General features: G+C 30.2%; 1 protein-coding gene across 1 annotated transcript in view; it reads right to left on the reverse strand.

Annotated features, from left to right (window-relative positions):
- LOC132950631 (uncharacterized) overlaps positions 1 to 13566 on the reverse strand; it is a 35667-nt gene extending 22101 nt beyond the window's left edge. The window contains exon 1 of the mRNA XM_061022152.1: positions 13257 to 13566. The gene's annotated coding sequence lies outside the window, so the exon portion shown is untranslated. The remainder of the gene's footprint in view (positions 1 to 13256) is intronic.
- Positions 13567 to 27328: the final 13762 nt, after the last annotated feature.

Here is a 27328-nt window from a genome sequence, read left to right on the forward strand (position 1 = left end):
ACTGTTAAGAAAACATCGTTTTACAAACAATTTCTTTAAAATGAATTTAACCTAACTTAACTTAAAACAATAATGTGTACAGATCATATTATATAGTTGCCCAACTAGTAAATGTAATATACCATTTAATATCATATTATTGTGGTAAATATCGCGTTTAACCTTTGGTGCGACTCCACAAGCTCAGATATATTATTTATTTCTGTAAAATGGGTAATCGGTATAATAGTAGGTACTCTATTCTAACTACCAATAATATTATTATTATTATTATTATTTTAACAACAACCTCATTTCACGAGTGTACGACTATTGTAGCTGTTAATAATAATAAAAACCAACAACAACGTCTAAAAAAATATATATACATACATATCATCAATTCTGCGGCGCTCGTCATGCATTTGCATATTATTATTATTTTATTAGGCCGATCTCATATTGAGTGCGATAATAACAACGAACTGCACTAAATATTGCCAAAGCAGACTCGGCGCTTAATTTTATTATTTATTATCACACTCCACATATTATTGTGTTTGAGTAATTTTCTTATTCCGTTTTCTATGACACCAGACTATAATATTGCTGCTGGGTGTCAGCGTGTGTGCCATATACCATATGTATGTTGAAACGTACATTATACTATATTATTATTGTATACGCACATAATATTGTACGCATTCATATACAGTTCGGACAACAATAATGGTACGTATAATATTATGTAGACGCATTATTATTTAAATAACGTTCCGTTTGAAATATAGGTACGTCGGACCCAAATTCTATGGTCGACATTTTATATTCTCGACCACGAAATTTAAATTTCAAACTTAAAGCGAGAGTTTTTTCTATTCAACCATTTTTACTGTAATGTGTTTTTCATAATATCTTCCTTATTCACAATATTTACGGTTTAATGTTTCGAAACTTCGAATCACTGTGTGACGTACCTAATGATAATATTATACTAATAACGACAAATAGCATAGGTATAATAGTACATAATATATAAGCCATTCGAGAAATTTGTCTTTTTGCGAAAATCCTAGACTCTTTGCAAAGGGGTGGCCAGTTTTGAATTAATAATTTTTTTCCATAAACAGCCTTTAATATTCTAGACTCTTTGCACAGGGACCAAATATTTTAAGATGTAAAATTACGTAATGCACATTGTAAGAACATGATATTTATAAATATTAATTTTATTATGTATTATTACATTGCCTATCATGTTTAATATCTTAAAATAATAGTTTTTTTATATTAAAAAAAAATAATAATATTTCATTTATTTTTACCAAGTTTTTTGTTCATGATGAAATATCGTGTCTTACAAGATATTATAATGCGAATACCTTAATTGTTCATAATTTTCAAATAGTATTACTAAAAGATATAACTGCCATTGGTATTTATGCGAAAGGCCTAAAACAATGCAGAACGTTTGCGGAAAAACATGGAATAATAAATTCAAAAAGGTCTACTAAGACAAAGCGATTTTTGTGAAAAGTCTAATATTTCTCGAATGGCCAATATTATCGGAGTGCCCTAGTGAAATGGTTAAGTACTTCTGGGCTTACCAAACTCGAACATTATTATTTATTCGTATTGTATTTTGAGCTTATATTATTATACATATTGAAAATCATCTTAGCGCGGAACTCACGTTAAATATTTTTTTTTATTCAAGTCAGGTTGGTTCGTACAGCAGTCAATTGTCTACTAACGTCGACTGTTGCGTAAACTATAGAAGAGCTGTAGCGGTTTCCCATTTCCGTTTACTAGTATCGCGCTAAAGATTGGCCGGTGTTTGATTACACTATATGGGTCATCGCACTTGGCTCCACAACAGACCTATATAAGCTATACGTTTATAATATAATTTCTTAGACCCCACCAAATTTATAGAAAATTATAATAGAGTTGTTTTGGAAAATTAATATTATACCTAGTTTATACCTATACTAGGTACTTATATAGAATGGAAATTTAAAAAATAAACTATCGTTTTTGGCACAATTATTTCGATTATTATTTTAATACACAAAATATGTATTATTATTCGTCATTATCAATGCCAAGGTTGTTGTTGTTCGTCGCTTACCGTTCCGCTATTCGGTTCTATTCTATTATATCATTATAATGTTGCTATGATACTTTCTGTTTGACGCCAATCGAGTACGCTTCGTTTACCAATACGCGGAGTTGTTTTAATAACCGTGTAATAATATATTATAGGCACCTGTACATTATATTATTTTGAACTTATATATACACCGACGTCCGACACTGAACGTCATAATAATAATGTAGCGGATAAAATTCGAGTGGATGGATTTTTTTTTCCTTTCCATCGATTTGAAAGTTCTTTATTATTCCTAGATTTGATCTTCATTATAGTACGGAGCCACTATGCATGCATACATAGTGTACACTTTACAATAAATATATGTATAAATATTATATACATTATACATAATATGTGTAATTATATGCATATTTGAAAAAAACTGTGAAATCGCACTGACAAGTAATAATTGTAAGTAATATTATTAGCATAGCAAGTACCTATGACTTCTAGCTGATTATATTAATATTACTATAGATATTTAAAAGCACCCAATCTATGATATGAATTCAAAAATCGATTTTTATTTTTAATTAAATCGTTATTCTTAGAATATATGTAATGCTATAACAAAGTAAATTGTATTAGTAAAATTGCGTAGAGCTCAGTTTTTACCAAATAAATTGAATTCGACTCTTTTCTAAATCATATAATTATAGAAAACTTGCATGACACTCAAACACATGTTATACTGCAATAACTGTCGACCATGCCATATAGATATTAGAATAATATATAATAGAAATTGAAATTTTTTTACGGTGGGTGCCAATTTATTTTTTGGGTACATGTCGAAATCGTGTCACATCGAGTTAGTCATAATAGTATAATAATCGCGACGTAATGAAATACAAAGTATCGAAACTCGGCACGCGAAGACCAAACGTGCGCGTGTGGAGGAGGAGGCAACAGAAAAATTCTCCATATCGTTTGCGCGGAAATGTAATCCCATACACTGTTGCTACACCTATTATAGGCAAGTATATTATTGTTTTCTATCGGATCGCGGGGAAACCGGTCTCTCGGGACCAGCTGTGTCAGCATCGGTCGTCTCGTATACGGGCAAAGGAGAACATAACAGTATATTATTATTTTGTTGTTTTCCTCGTAAATAAATAATAATAATAAAAAAAAAAAAAAAAATTACGAAGAATAATGGAAAGTCTCGGCGGCAGCGGCGCGCGCAGAGAAACCAGACGCATGATACTGCTGCAGCCGCCGAGTGGCTGCGCTATCGTCCTGCTCGCAGATGATGATAATAATAATAATAATAATATTATATTATTATTATACGTAGTTTCGCTGCCCTGCGATTCCGCGCGCGTCCGTAACAGGCCCGCCGGAAGCGGTTATTCAATAGACTGGAATCGGTTTTTTTTTTTTTTTATTCCGTACCTACAATATATCCGTTACAAGACATCGATCGTAGTGGTTGGTGGAACCGGCCTATACACCCGGTTGCCGCGGTCGTTTTGTCAAGATTCCAAAAAAAAAAAAAAAAAAAAAAACAACGATACATTATTCTCGTCGACACAGGAAGAACTGCATAGGAAGAAGACACCGAACGTTTGTACGAATTAAATCGGCCGTTAATATTACAAGATGACTAGTTAAACGCCTTGTCCGAATGTCACCACGCGCGTCCGAGGAAGTGGACAAAAAAAAAAACCCGAATAATCTTATAACGGAGAAATTTATTTCAAAAATATCATCTTCATTATGTTCCGTTTATTTCGGACGCAACACGCGTTATATACCTACAACAACGTTTTCGGTATGTTCGTGAAATCACGTAACGGCTCAACCTCTGCAACTACCAGCCGAATAAGTATGACTTTTACATAGATAGGTATTAGGTACCCACTAAAAGGTACCGGAATGGCGAAATAACAGCCTACTCATTTTTTTCAACTGTAACCGCAGTATAGTCCACCGAAGCAAATATAATATTATCATGATAACCATTTTCGTCAACATTAAAATTACTATACCTACTGGGAAGTGTGGAATTCTGATATTAAGTTCATGTTTATTATATAATAATAATAATAAATAAGACATCAAAATAGTTAATATGACGGATCACTCTCATGCCAACTTTTTATTGATACTGTGGAGAAACTTGTTAATACTTAGGTTTTCTATTTGACAAACAGTCTCATAATAATATTATGATGTCTTCTGGTTTGGTAAAACGTCTTGGTAATATAGCGAATATTAAGTAATGCTAACTGGTTTAAACAGTTCATTACCAATTATTGATGAATTTAAATTAACTTTTCTTTTTGTTAATATAGGTAAATACTCTATACATATTTTAGCGTATATAATATCATGATCTACTATTTAAAAAAGGCTTCTTCTACTTCTTTAAATTCACAACCGACTTCCGTAATATGAAATTGTAAGCAGTAAATTGACCTATGCGTATTTTATTTTTTTGTTTGCCATAAAAAAACTTGATTCTAACTCTATTACGCACACGTGCGTATGAGTTTAGCCGGATTTGCGGGAACGTTATTACCGTCGACCTCGAAACGTACACGCAGAATACACGATACTTATTTTCAATGTATAAGTATGTATTCTAATAAGTTACAGGTATAGGTAGGTAAGTAATATCGGTTTCACGAGTGGTAATAATACATCAAGAATATTCAAATAATAGTATGGCCGATGTCAAAAATGAAACTATCAAAATACGAATTCCTGTCGATTGCCCCGTATTTTACCCGATCAAGAATTAAGAGATTGCCCTCGGTGGTTGTCAAGTTCAGCTTTGATAGAATGATATTTTTTTCCTCTTTGAAAACACTTTATTCTGCTCTAGTCAGACCCGCTGTTGACTAGTTGAGTATGGTTCCATTATTTGGGATCCTCATACTTCTGATGCTTATATACATGTCGAGAAGGTCCCACAAAAGTTCATAAACTTCCTCGAAATACGCCTTAAATATTGACTCTCCTCATCATAACTACACACCTGTTGTACTCCGCGTGCTCAACTTATTATACTTCACTCGTTAGAAAATCGTCTGCACACCCACAATCTTGGTTTTCTTCGCAAGCTCCTTCCTGGTTTTATTGACTCCTCTCTTCTCCTTGCTAAAATTATTTGTTTTTTTAATGTCCCTGTCGGGAGCACTCGGAATTAAACTTAATTTTTTTTTCCACTTTTCTCTGACGATTATCTCCTAATAAGACCAACAGCCACATGTTGCGTCTTGCAGTGATTAAGAACCCATTGTTTCACTACTGTTAATAAGCTTCGACTTTATTCTTTATAATAATTATATTAGTTCTTTGACATTTTATTGTATTTATATTTACTATTAAAGATAGGCAGGTACTTGTGATATTGTTGTTATATATTTAATTGTTATTTATGTACTAATTATTTATATTTATTCTAAATACGTATACTGGGCTTCTGTCCGTTTATTATTTAATTAATAAACAAATATTTAATTCAATTGTCTCGTTAGGTCAGTTTTTCGTGTGTTTATGCCAGATTAACTCGTATAACCATGGCGGGTAACAATGTGTAGACTTCACCCAAAGTAGAATCTTACCCTAACATAGTAGGTACTTGTACATAGTACATGTATGAATGTAAGCAGAGTGATTTACCTAGCAGCTTACCGACCTTTTTTCTTTAATAATGCAGTAGTTATTCAAAGTATGATTTGTTGTACCATTAAGGAGTATCCTGTGGCTGTACAAACTTTTGTTTTTAAAATGAGAAGATTCAAATACAAATTAGGGCTTTTTTACTTTGAATTATTCGGCAGGTGTTTTTTTTTTAAATCTTAGTTTTGGTGTCTAAATCAAAACTTGAACGAGTAGGTAGTTAATTGTTTCCAATTTATCAAATTGTATAAGAGTTAGACAAAACACGAATGTATACTCGTATATGTATTGTTTTGGTTTAAAATTATAGTAGGTAACTATAATAGCTGGGCGCTAGCTAATATCATTGACTATTATCTTTAGTACATATATAATAGTAGGTTTAACTATTCGTTAAAATTTGTATTGAGATAGTTACCTACTTCAACAAATTTAAAAAAAAAATGTCCGCTGAATAATCTAAAGTAAAAAGTTCTCGTTTGAAATCGATATTTTGTACCACCTGTGGACCATTGTGTCCTGTACACTCTTTAAATGGTACAAAAAATCTAAATTATTCGAAAATAATAATATGATCTTTAGGTATATTTAAGAACTCTCCAGAAATCATATTTTGAATTACTGCGCATTGTTGAAGAAAAAATGGGTTGAGCATGCTCGGTGAACCACCCTGTATAATATTATTTATACACGCCGAAACCGATTATTGTACATGACACTAAGACTATACGATCCGATGGCAAAGACGTGGTCTGTTCGACGCGGTCACCGGGGTGTAAAATGATCGTGACGACAGGTATTTACGTTGCAATATACCTATAACATTATAATTGTGTGCAATTTTCGTCCGACGACGCCAACACACCGTGAAACGATTCAGCGTAAAGACGAGTCGTATACGCGTCGTATAATGATAATAATAATAATAATTTAATGAATCAACTGCAGAATCTTCCCGTCCTCTTAACTCGCCACAATAATAATAGACGTAAAAAAATAAATATATACCTATATAATATATTTATAATACACACCTATAATAATGAACAAAGACACGGGGCGGAAGAAAACAAGAAGGAAAATCGTCGCCGCCGTCGTAACCGCAACAATAGTACGACGACGATGCACGTCATACGAAGATGTACCTATAGGTACATATTTTTTTTATCGTCCTTTTTCTTATTGGTGTGATATCCTCCGGAAAAATATTAACTGTATTACCTACTGTCAAATACTGTCTAGTAATAGCTGCAGCTTGGTCGCCATATGTTTAATTATTGGTATTCCTATATTATTATAATATCCTGTTATATCTGTTTATGATATTATGATTTGAGTAGGTCACAGATGCCGATTTTATAAAATATTATTATCGTATTAGTATACGCCAAAATTAACGTCGACCACATATGAAACAGATTTTGATTGATCGGCGACTATACGTCGTATATTATACTCACACGTGACTAGGGCACGGGCGCACGTCTTTATTTTTATAGGTAATTAAATTTCCATTGCATTGTTCGGATTTTTTTTTTTCAAATTTAATATGTTATATAATATATTATATTAATAGGCACATATCCCTGGGAGTTTGTTTTCATCGAAATTTTTACGAAATACGTATGACATAATACGTACTTGCACATTGTTTTAGTTTAAATTACTATTACTTATTACCGACCGTCCGTATATTATATCAATACGGTATTGTGTAGTCACTATTATTATAGCCACGCGTAGAAAACTACACGTGATGTGTAATATGAACTCGACGAATATAATATAATATTGTGCGAGTTGGATTTTATTTATTTTATAGGGCATTGTCTCTGCGAATATCTGTCTGGCGTGGAGTCAAAACTCATTCGCGTGGACGATAAAACGAAAATCGATGTTTACACTCTCGTTTCGTGCAAAACATGACCTAGTGCACCTAATTACAAGATCGTGATTTATATTTCGTTTCATAATGGTCCGACCGTGCGCCATAACCTATTTCTTTTGTGTATACAAACTATTAAGTTCCCAACACAAACGCACATACACACAAATACAGTTGAATTATTCATTTGGTAGGTATGCAGTTTTATTTTTATATATTCAACTTGGAGCAATAGAGTATTCTATAGTGTCAACATGGTTACTTTTATTTTCGCAACTATTACTTTTTTTCTTTTTTTTTTTTAGATGTATAATTCGTGAAAACACAACTTGAGATGTAAACGTCAAACAATAAATTGTCATTTCGCACAAAAAAATAGCATCTACTATATCGAACAACGAGCTCGAGTGTTAATCTGAGAAAAATACGTACAGAACAATTTTTCCGACGTTCATAGAAAGTATAATAATATAATATAATGAAATTATATTATGATGTGACATGAACCTTCTCAGCCGACATTTCGAGACGGCTATTTACGGCCAATTTATGATAGCAATAGTATAAAAAAAAATATTAGATACGGCAAATTTTGAGTTATTTATATATACCTAAATATTATTTTATGCATTTTATCGGTTAACTAACACGATTTGGACGACGGAAAAAAGCGCTGCTAAAAAGCAGCTGTAGAATCAAATCTCACTACGGTCTACCGGCCGCGTTTTTAATAAAAATATACTATGCAATTATAGTTTAAAATATATAAATATTTTTTTATGAGAAATATCTTTGCGGATTGTACAAAAATATATCAAATTTATTGTTTGACCGTAAATCCAACAAGTGGCCACATCATTATACGTCTATTGATAATAAATAATAATATATCATATAATATGTACGTTGCATACTACATAATATAAACGTGATGGGTTTATCATCACTGCGACTTTGAGTTAAAAAGTAGGTAAAAACGAGGTAATAATGTAATATTATATTATTAAAATATAAAATAGGTAGGTACTTACAACACTAACTTGCGTATAAACCGTCGTGTAGAATAGACGATAATAATTAATAACGCAAATTATGCAGAAATACGGTTGTTTGTTCATCAGTTGATTACCTACCTATAGTTTCGGTAATTCGGTGGTTTAATTACTCTATATATTAGGTACACGAGACAATAATGTAATATAAAAAGAAAGAAAACACGTTAATTAACCCAAATTAATTGTCTATATAGTGAAACATTTCACATGAGCGAAGGCCAGAGACATTATTGACGTGTTCGACGTTTGGTTTTCGGAAGAAAAAGAATAATCCACTTCTTCTTACATTGTTATTGAATTTTATTGTAGCCAAATTTTTAATATTTAAACTGAGAACCATCGATTATCTGAATATCAAACATCTTGTCAATAGTCTTTACTTACCTACATATTATTTAGTATGGTTTTATCTGGACCTGACAACGTAAGAATAATTAATCGGCTGCAGTACCTAATACAAGTTTACACAATTCAATATTGGCCTATTTATGAGTAACCTGTACAAGGATAGTTTTTGCTAAGTAACATCGTTAAAGATACAATTCTAATTGTTTTTTAAGGATCCGCAGAGTGCTTTAAGAATAATAATATCGAAACCGATATTTCGACAGTGACTTTGATGGATAAAGCACGAAGATAATACAAAATGTATGTAGGTGCACTTTGTACATACACGAAAAGAAATCAGTTATGTTATGTAATATTCTTTGTTGCCACCTCTTCATACGATTTCGTTACTATTGTTTCAATACATTTTTATTTCGAAGACTTGGATTTATTGAGTACAGAGAAAACATATTATAATCATTATTATATTATACACTATAATAGACATAGATAATCGATGAATTTTAAGGAACAAACGGTTCGTCATCAGCATTGTCTCCACAATTATTTAGATGCAATAATCGATAGTGTGGACCGTGACAATTTAATAGTAATAAATAATAATAATGTTAATAAATTCTACAACGTATTATAAGATTTGCTTTAAGCAACACATTCATCTTTTCAGAAGAGACACGCGGTTTCGGGTTATTTAGAATCCTTAAATTGTTTTACAAAACTAATTTAGTACCAAGGATAGATATTACAATTATTTGTTCCTGAATCAATAAGATGTTGCTTTTTAGGAACAATAATGCATAAGTGCGTTTTAACAAAAGTTTAAGGTTCAAATATTTTTATTAAATTGTCTTCAAATTGTGTTGGCGAATACTTTATTTTGAGTTACTTGTACAAATTGGCGTTTACACTATTCAACTATTGTAATTTGTAACAAAAATGTTTTAAGCACCCCTAAAATAAGCACACACTTAGGCGCATACTGCAGACAAAATAGTTGTGTCATGTACTGCACATATTATAATTTTTATTCTATTGTGTTTGCAGCTTAATTTGTCGTTTATAACCCAATTTAATACTTAAACAACTTATTGATAGCACTTAGAGCATACAAATTCTTAATACAATTCACTATACATTTATCGTATTGAAATACCTATTTACAAAATCGATGCATTTGAATGTTATCTATAACAGTGGTTCGCAACCTTTTTGAGGTCACAACCTCCTGTAATAGTATAATAATATAATGTCGCCAAGACTGTTAACGGCCGTTTGGTAATGTTAGTATTACAACGTTGTGAACGTTGTTAAAACTATTATGACTATTATTGTATTCAAATAAAAACAATAGATAAGTACCTACTTGTAAAATGAATTGTACCAACAATTTAAAATCAAAAAGGTACAATTATAGGTAAGTGTATTTAAAAGAAATTTTACAAAAATTATTTTAGGCGATTTAGTTCGGTGACCCTAAAAATAAATGTTGCGAAATTTCTGATCTAGAACATTGGATGACTCGTGTTGCTTATTGTAAAAATGTTGCTTACAGCAAATATTTTTTGACCATAATATTATTATAGATTCTGAATTTTTTCCATTTATCTTTAATAACATTATTATAATATTGTCTCTCCTTAATACCTGCTATTAATTTACAATTTTGGTTCGAATGTTAACAATATAACGAATAATATTAATTTGCAACCAAACACACTTGAAATATGATAATGGATTAGGCGTACCTACCTAATACGCTGTGAACGACACAATGTTTGATGTATGCAATTAATAAGTAACATGCACGTACCTAAGCATAACATTACGTAGATATATGATAAATATTGTTATAGGGATACATATTTTCTTATATGTTATAAATACAAATTAGACTTCAGGCAACGGTGATGAAAATATATTATTCAACTCGCGTTTTTTCATTGGTTGTTTCAGATATGGGATTGCTAATTGATATAAAAAATAATTATTTTTAATCACGATTATGTCAATGGATGACCTATCCTGTCTTGTAATGTCTGTACCAGCTTCTGTACTGACGTGACTTTACCTGATGTGTCAATCAGTTCTCTAGTAATAATGATAATGTAGAAATCGCTTATTCTTAGAAAAGTCATTGTAAAACCTCTTTCCTTAAATTATAATATTATGTTATTCAGTTTTTAAAATATGAAAATATTAACGAATAATATTGTAAACCGTGATTATCAAACATTCGACTTTATTAGGTAATAGGTATACCTATAACTTGTTAATATTCTTTTTTCATAGTTTTTGTTGAAAGCCGTTAATATGATTTGAATAGAAACTCAAAATATTTCACTGAGAAGTGCTATGGCAACATTATGTGGCCTGCACTTATTTCGTCAAATTTTCTCACCTCAGTAATTATAGTAGGTAGGTACAACTATAAAATAAAAATGACCAAAAAAGCTTGTGTAGAACCCGCACAAATCACATCTCTGTCAATTATTCCGAGTGGGTTTTTGCCAAAGCTGGGCAAGTTAATGATTTTTTTAACTCAGTTAAGTTAAGTTAATATGCAACAATAACAAAAAGTTAAAAGTTAAAAGTTCATTTAACTATATGTTAACTCAGTTAAGTTAAAAGTTAATACACACTTTTTGTTAACTTTTTATTAAGTTAAAAAAAAGTTAATTTGTTTATACAACGCTAAGGTACTTAATTTTTTTCCAACCCAAAACTAAATTATAGGGATTAGTGTTTATACTTCATACCGTATTTTCATATTATAAGTTAGACTCGAATGATATAAATTTTTAACTTTAAACAATTTACAATACATATTTTTTGACATGATAACGAAATAGACTGAAATAGTGAAATATTATAAAATTAAAAACAAAATAAATTAACTTAACTTACTTCTTATAATGAAAAATTAACTCGTTATTTCACGTTAATTAAGAAATAAATTTAGTAAGTTAACAGTTAAGTTAATGAAAAGCCAAAAGTAACTAGTTCAGTTAAAAAGTTAAAATTAAATTAACTTTTTAACTTAACTTTAACTTTTTAACTCGTTAATGCCTTGGTTTTTGCAGTGATGTAATTTATTATTTATCTGATTGTACCTAGATAGGTGAGGTATACCACTATCGATCTATATGATTTAATTAGAAACAAAATGTATTTAAGACACTTGAGCGATATGAATTGTAAGTTGTATTGCGAAAAATAGAAAGGCCACGTCATACGGCACATTTTGACAACGACAAAAACGATGAACACATTTAATTCGACATCTTTATAACGTGGGTTTTGGGATTACACACGCCCGTCAGCCTAGTATGTGGCTGTGCAATATATTATAATAGCTATTTGTTGACGTCGGCGCGAAAATTCGCGGTCAGACACAACGCGCTTATCGGCCTCGAAAATTGGATCACAGGTAGGTACATTGCTGGCGATCGTTACTTATAATAATATTCTGACATCGAAAGGCTGCAGGTGCTTCACCCACACGGCCACACACTCACACACATACATACATACATACATACATACATACATATTAAATATAATATACTTACATACTAATAAAAAAACACCACAATTATAGTAATTATAATAATAATAATAATAATAATAATAACATAATATTATTATTATGCACGCGTAGCTGATGTAGCATAATATATTATAACAATAATATATATATAGGGTTACGAAAATCGATACTGCCCCCCCAAGTATTATTATTCATCGTTGTTTTTGTTGTTGTTTGTTTGCTCACTGTTGCGTGATTTGCGGGGTATACATGCAAAATCGATATTGTAATAATAATAATAATATTATTGTGTTATTGTGTACGACCGCTACGAATGTAATGCCTACTCTCTTTACATAATAATATTATATTATACTCGCATTAGGACGAATGACATCGTATAAATTATTGTGATGTGAAAATATAAAACATGACATAACGGATACCTATACGATTTTACGATGATCGATCGTCGTTTTCACCATAAACTCGATCGTTAGTCGGCCTACGCGTGCGTATGTGCGTTTCCTGTGTCCGAGTTGACAAGTTCGGTTTTTAGCACGACGGCGCCGCGATTCCCGGCGCCGTATCGATCGTTAAACTCGGTCCAATGTCGTGTATATATTATATGTGATATGTATTAGGCGAATTATATTATACGTATTCGTGTGTACTTACTATGGAACCGCTGTACGTATATAAATACACAGCCGCAAGTCAGACTTTTGACGAGAGCATGGTCGACGACGATATGGTAGGCTGGTATAGTAATGCAACACGGAAACTCGGAGACCGCGTTCACTGATAATCGGATATTATAACGAGAACAACAAAACCAAGCCGAAAAAAAAAACAATAAAAAAATACAATTCAGAGCTTATTCTAATAACATTTTATCATAATATGATATCGACGACTACGACAACAACAGCGTTAACAGTGCTTTTACATCTGATCTACATCGTCTACTAACGGGTTACCACGGGTACGCGCGCACAAGCACACCGTCTCTTGTACACGCGAACGTTCAGTCGTCGGTTGCGGTGGGAGTGGAGAACCCGCCCGACCAAGAACGCGGTTACGGTTGCCGTCACGCGGTGTATCGTCTAGCGCCATCTGCGAGGCGCGTTCGACGAGCGCGCGTGTCCGGTGTTCCGGTGGCTCGCGACAGCCGAGTCAAGATGGCGACACCGGAAACGATTACGGTGGCGGCCGGCGTCCACTTCCGGCGTGCGTAAGTAGGGTGGATGGGAGTGCGATGACCGTTCACAACCCTTATACGTGCTCGCGAGGGCTGAGATCACAATATCGCTAAAATGATTTCTATCATTTCGGTTGTTACTCATACGTGACTTATCGGGTCAGTTGAATCGGAACTTAGCCACTTCCCAAGGGTATGAATTTCCTCTGATGATCAGATTTTCGATAAATAATTTTATTTTTGGTTAGCGATAAGTGAAGACAGAATAGTCTTGTGCGTAGTTTACTAGTTTATGATATCCCACATGAATGTTTTTCAACACAAGAAACAGATTTAAAGTGGCTCTGATATTACCAAAGTTTGCGCTAAAATATAATTCTATGTCAACAATTTGGATGCCAGTACTAAAGTTATCACGTGGATAGGTAACGGAACGAAAGCTTCTTTGGATATACAACGTTGGAATAAAATTGTAAAATAAGTCAATAGTCACTATTTAACGTTTTTAAAAATAAGAATCATTTTGAATGTTTAAAATATTATCAACCGTTTTCCTGGATATTCCTTCCGTTCTTCGTATTATAATGTATGTTTAATATATTTTTGTACTTTTTAATAAACAGAGATATAGATAACATAGATCCTTCGTTATGATAATTTTGTAGGGTAAAGCAAAAAAAGAAAAAGAAAAAGAAAAAAAAACTATAACCAATTGAATCGTTATTTTCCCGCAGTAATGTTTTTAATTCATTCACAAACATTGACATGATAATATTATGTTCGGCAAAAAAATTAATATTGTTCGTTCATCGGTCCGCAGTTTTGTGAAAATGAGGGAAAGCGTTACCCCACCCCGGATGATGAGTGATGACTGATGAAGTACAATACGTATTTTAAGATTATAGGTCGTGTCCGGCCGGGCACAACGTATCACACAGAGGAATTTGTTCGTCGTAAATATTTAAAAACGTCAACCGAACACAATACCTTAGTTTGTCGATCTATCTACGATACAACCGTGTCAGGTAAACATTTTATGCGTTTTTATCGCGTAGCAATTTTGCGTGCGCCCTTGTCCTTGAAGCGTCACACGCTATTATAATATAATATAGTAAACTTAGAATATAATAATATGATTTATATACATATTGTATTATGCATATACTCGTAAATAAAAACCATAGACAACTTACACGTAAAGGTATATTATACCAAATTCGTTCGATGTATTGTTTACGGTCGTTTGTCGTTTAAACTGTACATTGAAGTGTTCAGCCATCGATCATCTTTATTATTATAGGTACGAGGAGCCAATAAGTTTGTCACTATTTGTCTCTTATAAGTTATAACACTCGGCTGTTAGAATCTAATTAAGGTCTCTTTTTGTTCACGCAAGACATATAATGCACTAATACAAATTTGCGAGTTTAGATATAGGTAGGTACCTAATTAAAATACATTTTTTTCGACAAGTCCATTGAATGGCTTAAAGGCCTTGTTTGTAAACGTTTGAAGACAAATGGGTAAACAGTAAATTTAATTTATTACAATTCATTACTTGCGAGTGTTTCTTTTAATATTTTAAATATCTATCAATATAATATATAGGTATAATAATAATAATATCTTTAATGTTTGTTTTTTTACCTCAGTGGCTCAATAGTACAACAATAATAATTATTATAATACAATAGAAAGCTCAACGTGAATATTTATTTAAGTATAACTATATCAGTTTTCGTGCAGTGAATAATATTATTTGCAATTCATCTATTTCAGTATATTGTGTATCTATTATGAATTCAGATAAAATACACTGTATAGTTTAAAAACACGTGTCACCTATTTAATAATCGTTATTTAATAATCTTGTACCTACTTACCTACAGTCGGTCTTTAAACTGGCATTTAAAGTGTATGCATTGTTATCGAAGATTTTTCATTGTCTGCTCTATTATTGTGCTCTCTTTGTGTGCATCCACATATTATTCCAACATAATACAGCAGAAATATTGCACTTGCATCTAAATATTATATGTACGCTGTACCGTTGAATCGACTTATCAAGAGTTAACCATTCCATATCACAAGTAGAACCTATAAAAAAAAAAATGAGAAAATTCAACAGTAGTAGAACGAGATAAACGATCTTGTCTGAATCGATGTTTAATTAAATTTTGCAACACAATTCAGTAATTCATTTTTAATTACAACCATACTCTCAAAATACTCGGTTTTATAAATATTTTCTGCCAAGTATAGAAGTATTATATTAAGCGTGTAACGGAAGGAAAGAGCAGTTTTAGTGAATTTAGAGGGAACCTCACCAATCCTCTTCTTTTTTGTCACTATGACCTTATCTTTAACGTATAACTATAATATTTTAATATATAAAACTAATTTTCGTCAATTTCGCTAGTATAACGAATTATAATAATCTATCAAAGCAATAATTTATTTACAATTTTTGAATAATCACAAAACAATTTATTACGTAGCCAGTGATGAGCGATGACAGTAAAAATTCCACAATTATTTTCAAAATATTATATTTTTATCTCACCAAATTATTTCAAATAGGCCAAGCACGCAAAAAGGATTAAACACTATTGAAATTGAATCCAACTCAAACGAATTAATACAAAATATATTTTACGAACGTTTAACCATAGATATAGGCAGTAGCTAGTTGTCATTATTTTATATTATTATAGGTAATACATTTTACTAAAAAATTAAATATATAATTGTGGTCACCACTCACCAAAATATAATATATATTATAGTTTATTTATTTTTCATATTATAATACACCTGCAACTAGTAGTTGTTGCATTATTTTGTGCTGTGTCCCAATTTCTAAATTATTGATATATAAGTAATAGAGATAAGTAATAACATCTGAATGTTTTTAATTTACACATCGCACACAAACTAAAATACTACTCGCGAATATTTGGGAATTTGACATTAATAAATCGTTAGATATGTTATGTTATCGTTATGTTACATACTTTAACCACACGTATAACACATTATGTTTGTTAAACCATGATATCATGTGGCGTTGACAAATAGATAATATTATTTTTTTTATTATTTTTACATTAGTTATATAGTTATTGTTTTTTTTCTGATTTATGTTCTTTCATTTGATTTGATTTTAACATAAATTAAATAAAACATAACACGAATACGAATATTATGTACTTATCTGAATACTAAAATAGGTGTATTATATTATTTGATTTTGATTTTAATTACAAAATTAATACATTTGATTATGACATTAAGCTTAAACATAACTGTGTTTTTGAAAACACGTTAGTTGCCGTACTACAAAATAAATGACGAGTGAAGGTAAAACATTTGATTAAAATTTCTTATTAGTTTAGTTGATACAATTGTTTTAATCATAAAAATTAAGACCGGCACTATTTAAAATGGTGTTGTATGATACTATGTTGTAGAGTTATAATTGTATTACTTATGTGTAAGAGATGAATTTCTGAATATTAAATTATGTTAATTTAAACTATATATTATATTATATAAATACAGTTAAAAGTTTAAATATCATTAGATAAATATTTTTAGTATAATATACTTAATACCTCTACATTTTTATGATGATAAACAATTAAATAAATCCAAACAATAAATATTCAAATTAGATAACGTTAATACAGAAGTAAAATAACTTACTATCGCAATTATTACTTTTGACAATGAACAATAAAATAGTATATTATATGTATTATATAAATTATAATACTATTTCATGTAAACATTAATATTATACAGAAAAAATATGCATAGGTGTTGTAGGTTTACATTTTGGATATGTATGGGTCTGAAGAAGTTTAGAGTTTCAATAAGATACTAAAGAAAAAAAGTTAATATCTTCAGCATTGTAAATAGTATCGATTTGACATTTATGTACAGAATCATTTCTTAAATTGTGATCATAAAAAAAATTATAATATCTTTCTACGGTATTCATTTATCTGCTATATAAGTTTACAGCGAACAATAATATAATATTACAGTTGCCCAATTGATGCAATATATAAGGCGATTATTCATCTGATTTTCTACGGATAGATTTTCGTTTGTAATTATTAATAATTACAGCAAATGCGTACAACAAGTTTTAATAATTAATGCAGTTGTCAGAAATTTTCAATTCAGTAAAACGAACAAATATAATCTTATAACATAGGGTATCTGGAATTGACTTGAATTATACCAATAACAATTAATAGTGTTTTAGTAATTATTAGGTAACGGGCACACGAAAATATGTATTGCTGATATTAAATCATTCGTTAAGACCTATATATATATTTATTTCAGAAAAACTTTTATCGACTGATTTAAGTTTATTATTATTTTTTTTTTTTTTTTGATAATAACTTTTTCTTTTGGGGTTAAAAATATTATTTTTTACTTCTAATTGAAACTTACCTTCTTAATATTGATTTATCTAAACTAGCACAATCAAATTGTTTTCCTTAATTTGCCTCAACAGTTAATTAAAACAATTGCTATGTCACATTATAATTATTGATGTTTTCATTTTTACTTTTTAGAATGATAAAAACAATTTTTAATTTCACACCAAAATATTTTATTGTAAATATTTATGTTGTAATATATATTTTTAAGTGAGTAGTTAATTAGTTGTAATCTTAATGCTTTGATGGATTAGGTATGAAGTTATATCCCGTAAAATGTTTATCTACCACTCATCAAGTATGTAACTAGTTGGAAATTTGACCTTCATGAATAAACATTTTCAAAAAAAATATTCAACCTGAGTATATTAAATTAAAACTGAATACTTTTAGTAAAAACAGCAAAAATTTAGTACGTTATAACGATAAAAAAAATGAGTAAAAATGTAATTATTATTTAAAAGCGGTGTTCTATAATAACTTCAAATCGTGTCAAAAATGTAGGCATCCCAAAAAAAATTATAATTATAATTTAGTTATTGATAAAGTTCATAATAATAATATATCTTATGTATAAGCCCAATATTATAGTACAAATACTATTAATACTTATTTTGCTTATCGATTGCAACTGATGCTTAAAAAAATAAATGAATACACAGTGGTAGTTACATTAGGTAATAATAAATTACAGATATAAGATTAAGTACCTAGGTAAATGGTGGGTACCTTAAATACAAAAACAAAATAATATGTAACTAGACAAGTAAACGGGGGTGCCCGGGCTCGTTCTTCTATCTACGGGGTGGTTGTAACCGTAATTAATAGTATGAACGGGTAGAAAACACTACAACGAATTTGGGATCGTGTGTGACGAGAAGGCAATTTAAAATTTAATTGGGAGAGCAAAGAAAGGGCATCATCTATAATACAATACATCCATCCATCTGCCTACGCAGGAATACTTAGTTAGCCTCTACTCTTTTATATTCTACTAAGGGGACGAGATCGAGCTTGTGCATGACTGGACAGTAGTTATAGTCGTGTGTACGGTATGGGCAATTTTCAGGACGAGGAACGCGGAATTTAAAAATCACATTTTTGCACGCTCTATATCATGTATATATTAATACTTTTCGAGATAATGAATGTTTACTGCGTTCATCATAATTAATATTTTATATATTGTAGGTTGTAGGTACACTTGGTTTATATTTAATGTTTATATGACATCCGCCGTTTTTCGGATAGGTAACTCAGTCGTGGTGCACGTTTTAAGTATAACATTTTATATCAATATTTAAAAATGTATCAATATGATATACTATTATACAACTTAGAATGAGTTTATTTTGTGTTTGCATTTCAAATCAAATCAAACATTCTTCATCGGCGCAATGTAAATAATGTAAACATTCATCTAATATATGGACGAAGGATAGCCATTTTATCGGCTTCAATATCACTCCAAGTCGGATATCACAATATATCTATGATTATAGCAGGTACCTTACATTATTCGAAATAGACACTTGCGCACGTTCGATTACATTTGATAACAATAACAATAATAATAATAATAAACTTCTCTATCTATATTGTCGTCGCAGTCTAAATTTTTTTAACACATTTTGATGGTTTTTTTTTTTATTCTAAAGCATTTCACGCTCATTTTTTTTTTTATTATATATATTGTCCACCCGTGGTGACAATAATCAGCTGGTATATATATTATATACGGTGGGCACACCATAAAATAATAATAGTAATATATGAAAGGGCCTTTTGTTTTTCTTTTTGCCCCATTCCGTCGTATTTGGGAATAAAAATATCCTAAAACGTACGTTTTCCTCGTTCGTTATCTCGTCGACGTTTTGGTATTTTTAATAATATATTCTCCTCTACAGGAAATACACACGAGATGTCGACGACAATAGTACAGTTTCTTTATGATAATATATGCCATCTCGCCGTTCGCGTAATATGTATGCATATGAGTTCAAACATTTTCCCATCCCATTTTCGCGATGGTCCACGTGACGTGTAAAAAACGCACGCAGTAGTTATAGGTACCATGTTATTATATAGGTACAACAGTATTCTCGCACGCGGAATAATAATAATAATAATAATGTTTGATTATATGCTATTAATATGAGTAATGACTCAGAGCCGTCATTTGGAGTGAAATCACGAGGTGGCAAGCATCTTGAATAATATTTTTAATTCAATTACATATTGTGGTCGAATTAAGTCAGCAGGGGAGCAGTCGGTGGATCGATAAGTCTCAATAAATAATTGTCGGTCATAATTAGATAGAAAATATATTATAATTTATCATAAATCTCACAATTTAATTTTTTAGGAAGTGCTCAAGATACTTAATTATATTCATCTTCATTATCATTATTACCATATCTATTACAATCAATTATTATTTAGTTAAATACATATTAAAAGTGTAAACCAAGGTTGGAAAATGTATCCAATTTTTATGAAAAAAAGTTCAAGTGAAACGATTAATATATTTTATTGTCTTATATATATTAGATACTCATCGCGTACTGTAGCTATTTATTTGCAACCATCATACAAATGGTGGGGTTGCAATTGCTATAACTCGCTACCCCGCAATGATGCCTACGGGTTACGACTTTACGAGCATTGTGTATTGGGTTTATATTATTATTGTTTATCCACTATAGTTGGGTTCACGTCATTCACGATTAAACAAAAAAAACGACTTAATTCGACAGTTAACAATTCAATACAAAACATTCAATACATTTAGAGTGAAATTTCCACATGTTCCAGTCAAAAATTGAAAATTATTAAACTAATTATGAAACTAAAGTTTTAAGTTTGTAAAAGTTTTTTTCCATTTTTAAATAGGTATATATATACTTGTAATAGTCAAAACTGTAAAACCACCAAAAAGAAAAAATCAACTTTTTTCTTAATTGTATAAAAAAAATATTGCTAAGAGAAAAACAAGTATAGAACTTATTAAGATATTGCTTGAACTCAAACATTGTACCAGCATTATTTAATCGCAGGTGTTTTGATGAAATCAACCATTTTTAATATTTTTTTTATTTGTTTAAGTGCATCGTACCTACAAATTTTTAACATTTTTTCATTATCTAATAATACAAAATAAACTATAATATAATAATAATATTTTTTACATTGAAGAAACATTCGCAGCGTTTACGTTAATACCAAAATTACGCAATTCGATCTTGTCTTGAACATCCGACTTCATATTTTAAAATATTAGAAACTTCAACATTAATTTATTGTAACAACAGTTTTCGCCGTTATACTATCAAACATAATATTGTGTTGTATCATACTATTCAAATTTGGGTTTCGAATCGTATGTGCATAAAGTAAATGCCAATCGGCATAAAATACAATTTCACCTTATACATTTTTATATTATTTTCCTCCGAGAGCACCATTAATGAGGGTTTAGGCCCAATAAAAGATAGGTTTTTTGTCTCGATAAAGAAAACCAGCTTTCGTGATACTCGCCTTGCTTCTCAGAGTTCCTACCATGCTTTACGACGTTGTCTTTTACGTTCAGGATTTCAATGCCAACCAGTTTATACTACTGCAGTTGTCTACTCTTCCCGAGGATTGTATACCAGCTATACCTGTTGAGTTTAGTATCTGGACGGTTTACAATTGTTGTACACATCGATGGTGATATTATATCGCAAGATCAAGTCTTCTATCGCATGTGCGTTTTCGCCCAAAAGGTTGTAAATTACTTCGTATTATAAGTGTTTAAAATTGTATATGCGACGGTACTCACTCCCACATTATATTATCCATACAGACGCGTGTTGACTTTTTGGACTTAATAATATTGTTTTAAGAACGGATATCCAAATAATAACAATTTACTGTCAATAGTCGATTAGGCATCTATTTGACTATTGTTTCCAATACATTATTCCTCTATAATATTATTATAATATTATGCTTATAGTAATAATAAACGTAATAAATTGTGTATAATTATTATTATGCTGTTATTTTTATTTATCTATGACACAACCCATTCGTGTTTGCTGGTCCGATAAATCTGAGAGCTCCTGAAATAAAACTGCGAGAGTATACGCCACAGCAATTCCGGATAACGATTGTTTACTATTCATAATATATGTGTGTGTGTGTGTTAGTATACCTGTGTATATTATAATATGTTATGTACGTGAGATATGAGGAAACAGACTATGTCTTCGAATATTTATTACCACGACAGTACCCTTTGCACGTCCCGCACGTGCACGCCTATTATGTACGTGGTATTAGATTTGAGGATATAAATTGTAAATAAAAAATCTGAACAGGTTGCTATATGAATTGCCGTATCGATCGGGCGGGTAACAGTTTCACATATTATTATAACTGTGCAGGGGTGCAGACGATATCGTATACGACAAATGATAAAACGCGTAGATGGTTCGCTTGAACAAAAAAAAAAAAAACCTCGCTTAAATTTACAGAAAAATATTGCCTACCTACCTATATGAACGAGCGTGTTTATAAAAGGCTGAATCGAACCGAACGTGTCTGTTTAATTGAAACAGCAGTATCCCCGACAATGCTCGATATATTGTGTTTAGGGGATCGCGAGTGATTGCTCGGAACAAATGATCGAATTAATTATTTTTAAATGTACACTCGTAGGTACTATCGAATATATTATTATTATTATTAAGTACGGATGAGGTAATATTATTACGTCAAACAATAAACGTCCTAGCAAACCGTCGCGGGCTATATCACAATCAATTGTTAATTGTACGAGTAATTCGCATACATGATGGTATTATTATGTGACACCAGGACAGATTTAAATAATGTCACTACCGTATTTACCATAATATAGGTACAATGGTACATGCAGTATTTATATTATCTCGTTCGTATATAATCGAACGACTGGAAAACTAATTTTGATTTATCGTTTGCGCTAGTCGGCGATGTGCGACGTCTTAACGATATACTGCTGTCATTCGAATCAAAAGTTCCGCACAGATACGACTCGCATCGATTGTATTCAGCGACTAGTATAAATTATTTGTACCAAACAGTCAATAATATAAAATACAAATAGTGCTAACAAGTTTGTCTAGCTGTTAAAACTAAAATAATGTTTTAGATGAATATTACATTATTATGTTTAATTACGACCATCTAAACGAAATAGTGAAATATACGAGTATTTATATTTATGACTATTTTAAACTCTAATAATGAAATATTTTCTGAAATAATGAAATTAATACTGTATAGTTTTAATTTTTAAATGCTATCGGCATTGTTCGTTACGATGTACAACGCTAAACCGTGAACATAATATTATATAAAAAGGGGGACGGAGTGGCCGAGCGGACTAAGGCGTCTGCTGTGACGCAGCCGACCCGAGTTCGATACTTCGGTCGCGGGCGGCATTTTTCTTCGGGCAAGTCACGGTGTCCGGAGAACAAGTGCCACCATCCCCCACCCGGGCATGGCAGATACCTACGGGTGCCCAAATTAAAAATTCTGCCAAAACAAACACACATGTGTAAAAAAATCTACAGTACCATAGGCTAATGACCTAGTAGTTGAAGCCTTAACCCTAATAAAAAAAAATATATATATATATATAAAAGACGGATTTAAACGTTTAAATTAATATTTTCGTAATATTTTTTTTTTAAGAAAATTCTAATGAAAATATTTCAATAGTTAGGTAATGATATTTCATCATACTCAAACTGAAAGGATACTTTTTAAAGTAATTATATATTTCATATATTATGTATTATATATTTTATATTTAATCCAGAATATTTGTTTTACAACAATAACAGTTTTTATGTTTAAAATGTTAATTTTGAAATTTAAAATAATATTTACATAGATTTTGGTATAAGTTAACTGTCGAAAAAACAATTGGCTCTAATGGCTAGTGACCACGAATTGATAAAACAAACTTTATGAGTGTAATATTTAGAAAACTAACATTAGTTTTAAATTGCGATATTTGTGTAGCACATGAAAAATAATAAATTGTTGTATTAAAATTTTATTTTTATTTTTAAGGTATCTATAATAAGTTTTAAATGCATTAATCGTATTTTATTAAATTATTACATTTTATCAATATAAAAAAATGCTATTAATGAACTTCATTTACCATTTATAAAATTTACTTGTCCAACCATGATAGTATATTGTGAACCCAAAACTACACAACTAGATGACTAGATCATAGTATAATTTTAGAGTAGTAAAAATACAAAATAAAAATTATATCAATATTTTCTTTTTGGTGTAACTCAAAAAACGAATAACCGTAAATAGGTACTTTAAATGTTCACCAAATTTTTATATTAGCATAATATTCCATACATGATAACATTTTTGAAATATTTTAATCCTTTTAGATAGTGAGACATATTAAGTTCAAATTTGGACGAAATAAGATATCGTAACGAAGAATAAGGATTTAAGTTATTTTAAAATGCAATATTTTTGCCAAAAATTTATTCAACCTACTGTATGTTTAATATTAGTAAAATAAATTACTTTAATGGCAATATAAATATAATTTATCAAATAATAAATTTGATAAGGTAGGCTGTCAGGCTGACAGACCGTCTTTGCTCTGAATCATTTTTCATTAGTAATAATATCATAATTCATTGAATTCAAATTTAAGTAATTTAACACATCCATTATTACAGTGACTCACAAGACACCTATAATAAACAGCTAAGTGGTACTCACTGCCCTCCTTTTTTGTAACTATATTATTATTACATACAGTAGTACAATTACTTGATAGATAACTAATTATTAGTTTTATTAAATGTATTAAGTGGTCAGTCAAATTATATTTTTATTATATCCATAAATAATTATTCTGCAATAATAGTTGCAATTTTTTAGTTAAAATGTTATTTTAAACAAAGCTCAAAAAGTTTTACTCATTAGGCATTGATCATTTTGGACAGATAGTCCTCTAACGGTCATTTTTTTTTTAAATTTGTCAGTTGAAAATTTTGATAAATATAAAAAAAACAGTAAAAAACGAAAAAGCGTAATTTACATTATATTAAGGTAACAGTTGATAATTTTTGAGTAAAACCAAGTAGTCCTCTCATTATTGTTCTTTGAATACAATAAATAATAATTAATATTTAAAAACTTTAAATATATACATAAAACTATATAAATGATCCGAGCAATTCGTTAAACATACATTCTATGTAAAATATTAGACTGCCAAAGCCAGACATTATAATATGTTCTTTGATAAAATATAAAACAATTTATTGTTATCACGACAACATGTTTTTTATAATATATAATAATATTATTCATATAAAGTACATTTTATAGTTATGCATTGTTCAGCTTTACAATAACGAGCACATAATTAGACATAATCGATAAATTTAATGTTTATGTTTATTTTCGGGAGATTAAGTAATACAACATGATGTTTACAACAAAAGAGTACGTTTAAAATGCGTATTTATATTTATTATCTTTGCGATTACATTAGCTGCAGTTGTTGCTTTGAATGAAATCTCGTTTGAAAATGTTTAAAACTGGCAAAAATATAAAGTAATGTGAATTGGGATTTAAAACTAGGAAATTAATTAAAAATCTAACATGTATACATAACGGGTAAATATTTAATCATTTGGTACGAAATGCAGATATTATATTAGTCTTTTGGCGAAACTAATACTTATCTAAAGGCAAAGAAATATTATAAACAAACGGAACCATTTTCCAATCACGATTACTTGGAATCGTTATTGTTTGATATTCGAATGTATATAAATGTAATGTAGCTTTACAAACAAACGTTTAGTATATTATATTCGTTAAATATTGAATTATGGAAACCGAGCAAATACCTTCGTATAAGAATAGTAAACATTATAATTAATTTTATTCGTGTTATAATAATAGTGGTACTCGAATATCAGCAATATAATATATTGTAACCGTGCTTTCGTGTATTTCTGCATCTGAACGGAATTAAATTTCTTCCCAACCATTGGATCTGTGATCATTTTATACTTTTCGCATTTACTTATACCTACCTACGACCCAGCCCATATTTAATATACACTAGGCGATTGTTTTTAATTAAAATATTAAAGAAGTTACGAGGAATCTAACTAGGAAACTTTTATACAAAGCGAAATGCTTTTATGAGGTTTTAAATTCCTAATGAAAATATTTGTATAGCGTTTATAAAATATAAAGTGCATAATATTTATTATGACAAGGTTTTATGCAAAAATTATAATAAGTGTCTGGTGCTTAAGCCACCGCACCTGTTTATTTGTTTACTACTCAAGTGTTACTCCGATGCAAAGTTTATAGCCATTTTTTTCTGTGTAATTGTTGTATTTTTTTGAAATTAGAAGTGCCTATGCAGTTTGAAGGGTAAAAATCGATTATAATATTATAACGAAATATTGAAATAATTGACGAGACAGTAGTAACTAGTAACTACACTACGTTTTATTATTGTCTCATTTTTCTCGATTGGGAATTTATTTTGATTCACGATATATAATCGTCATTCGTCAGTATAAAGTTGGATATAGTAAAAATAGATCGTTGGCTTTCATCATATTTTATTTGAAAAATGCGTAATCCAACGTCAAAAGTATTAACATATTTCAAATTTTACTAGTTTCTCAGATTCCTTCAATTGTTTTAGCAAACGTAAAAAAAAAAAAGAAAAAGAAATCTGAAGAGATTTTAATAAGTGCTGGTTGGTACGAGCTCAGAATCATTTTTCAAATCTTATGATTTATCATTACTCTTAAATTTAATATTACAGAACACTTCTTTCTTGTGCCGAGGAGAGTTAAGTCGGACAAGTACCTAACACATCATTTTTGTACTGTCTATTTTTTTTTATTATTATTATTATTATTAAACTCACAAAAAAAATTGTATGACACGCAACTTTTTCAATTAAAAAAAAAAACAACCATAATTCCATTGTTCAATTATTTTTTGTTTAAGGTATATTATGAATGTATATATAGGTAGTA

This window comes from Metopolophium dirhodum, chromosome 8 (genome assembly GCF_019925205.1).
Source record: "Metopolophium dirhodum isolate CAU chromosome 8, ASM1992520v1, whole genome shotgun sequence".
Lineage (NCBI taxonomy): Eukaryota > Metazoa > Arthropoda > Insecta > Hemiptera > Aphididae > Metopolophium > Metopolophium dirhodum.